This window comes from Grammomys surdaster, unplaced genomic scaffold (assembly GCF_004785775.1).
Source record: "Grammomys surdaster isolate TR1022 unplaced genomic scaffold, NIH_TR_1.0 373, whole genome shotgun sequence".
NCBI classification, from domain to species: Eukaryota; Metazoa; Chordata; class Mammalia; order Rodentia; family Muridae; genus Grammomys; species Grammomys surdaster.
This window is the reverse complement of record NW_021604792.1, coordinates 4,840,581-4,843,543: the sequence shown is the minus strand read 5'-3', so window position 1 is coordinate 4,843,543 and position 2,963 is coordinate 4,840,581.

Here is a 2,963-nt window from a genome sequence, read left to right as displayed (position 1 = left end):
GGTGCTGGAGATGGAACCCAGGCTTCCTGTATCACGGGAAGCAGTGTACACGCCAAGCCACACCCCTGCCCCCTTGGGTTACTATCCTTTAAGCAGCAGAATTAATTTCTCCTTCCTGTGTGCACAGTCATTTCTTCTGTAATTGGCGCTCCAAGTGTGTTCAGCTGAAACGGACTTATCTGAAAGTTGTAAGCAAATGTCAGCGCTGGTGTGAGAGGGACAGTGGGGAGAGATTTCAGTCTTAAGAAAAGACGATGGGGGTTGGAAGGAGAAGGCTAGGTAGTTAGGACCACATGCTGCTCTTACAAAGGACCTGAGTTCGGATCCAGCACCTATGCCAGGCAGCTCACAGCCACCAGTACATCCGGCTCCTGAGGGATTTGACACCTCTGGCCTCTATAGGCATCTCTACACTTGGGCATGAGCCCATATATATTCAAAAATTAAATATAGCTTTTAAAAGAAGAAGAAACAGGTATGGGTTTTTTTTTTTTTTAAAACTATCATAGAGCTGGTGAGATCACTCAGCTAGTAAAAGCCCTTAACACTAAGCCCAATAGGTGAAAAGAGAAAACAAACCATCAAGTTATCCTCTGACCAACACACACACACACACACACAATGTGTACTCTCTATGAGTTAATAAAACGTAATTAAAATTTTTATGTTTAGTCATCAAGAAAGCTGCAGAGGCAGAAAATATAGCATACAATGTAGTATAAAAATGGCAGGTCTAACGGCCACAATGTAGTATAAAAATGGTAGGTCTAACGGCCACAATGTTGACTTGTCTTCCCAAGTTATTGTATTTGATCATCATTCATGTATTTTATAGGAAACAGGATGTAGTCAACAGTTCAGTGCGTCATGAGAAACAAACCTGGGTTGGTACACGTCACTCTGTCGACACACAGCAGCTCCGATGTCCCCAAATCAGGTGCAGGGGCTCCTCTCGGCCTGAGAGCAGCAGCTGGCATCCACGTAAATCTGTTGAGGCTTGGGGTGCAGAGTGAGTAGCAAGGAGGTTGTCCGGCTGTGGGAAGGCATGGTTTGGCTTTTACTATGAAAAAAATGGGGGAACGTGGGTCAGACTATGAGACAATTCAGCTTCCAAACTAAGGGGGACAGGAAGTGATGAAAGGCCAAGGAAGCATAAACAAGGCCATCTCCGTCTTCAAACACTACGTGGTCAACAAGCCTGCAGAAAATAGACCTCGGGAGGTGAAGGGAAATGAGAAAAACAAGGTGTTATAAGCACTATACTTAAATAGATTTTAAGATGTTTTTAGCAGCTGGTTTAAAACAATAGTGGAATCCTAGAAAAATCACTAGGGTGCAACATGAATCTCATTAAAATAGTAGAACTCACACCCCAAGGTGTAAACTTAACCTTAGAAGGAGACAGGATGGGCTGGTGAGATGGCTCAGCAATTAAGAGCAGGGACTGCTCTTCAGGAGGTCATGAGTTCAAATCCTAGCAACCACTTGATGGCTCACACCCATCTGTAATGAGATCTGAGGTCTGATGACCTCATATGGGTGTCTGAAGACAGCTACAGTTTATTTTGGGTCAGAGCGGGGGGGGGGGGCGAGGGGGGGCGGGAGCAAGAGGGAGAAAGGAAGGAGTAGAGGAGACAGGACGAATTCAAGAACACAGGTGTAGGCTCTGCTGGCGCTCCACCTCTGCATGCAAAGGTGCTAGGAGACTGGGTACCTGTCAGCCTTGGGCATAAGGCTCAGTTCCTGCCTTACTGGAGTATGCGTTCTTTTTCTCTCTCCTCCCGTTTGGTTCCCTGTGCATGTGCATTAAAAATAAATAAATAAATAAATAAACTTTTTTTTTCCCCTGTGACCCATGCCCCTGAATCATTCTCCCGATCCATCAAATGTCTATTGTTGATTTCCTTTTGTGTTCCTGCTGTGCACCTGCCGCTCTGCAGAAAAAACGAGAGAGAGAGAGAGAGAGAGAGAGAGAGAGAGAGAGAGAGAGAGAGAGCAAAATCGCTTTGCACCTTAATGAATTTGACTTTTAAAAGGAAGGAACAATGGCAGCGAGTTAGACTCGAGTTTTAAACGTCCCTTGTCCCAGATGCCCAGATCCTGGAAATGGTGTACCCATAGCAAACAATTCTAGTCAGGACAGACAGAGAGTGGTGCTCAGCTCAGTGGCCAGAGGTTTATTCCACCACCTCTGGGCAATGTGAGCCAAGAGGAGAAAGAGCCTGGTGGAGAGAACGCTGAGACTTGGGTGAGGGGACGGGGCGGTGTGTGGGGTCCTCGGGCACTTGGGGAAGCTCGGAAAGTTAGTTCGTTGGAGGAAAAGTGTGAAGAGTTAAGACCGGAACTGAGGATAAGGTTTGACTTCTTGGACCTTGTCACCTTGGTTAAGTGTTTGCTTAATGCATCTCTATCTTTGAGGCAAACAAGGAGTCTGTACTTAGAAAGCGCCTGCTTTAAAGATAAGGAAGGGCTTGGGCTTCCTAAAGGGCTGCCGAGGTGGAAGTGAATCGGGAAGTTTGAGCCGGTAAAAAATTAATCTCTGGTTGGTTGAACATCCGCAAAGAGCCCAGCAGGAGTCTGGAACGTGAGGGAGAAAGCTGCTGTGACGGAAGGACTCGCCTCAGCCTTTACTGATCCCGCCCTGAGAACCCAAGCTAGACTCAAGCTGAGCTTCTCACACACATAGCTTTGTTTAATTTCCCCATTTCAGAGGGTTTTATTAGCCTCTCTCCATGTTTTATGGAGGAAGGAGAGTCCCACAGTGGGGAGTGATTGAGCCAATGTTTGGATTAGTTCTGGCAGAGTTCAGGAGGCTTTTCCTCAGACCTTTCTACTAACAGCACACTGAGACGGGGGTCTGGGATTGGCTAGGAGGATGAGCGATTAGCTCAGTTTAAATAACAACAACAGTAACAACAACAAATCATAGACGGAAATGAAGAATATTGGAAGAAATAAAAAAA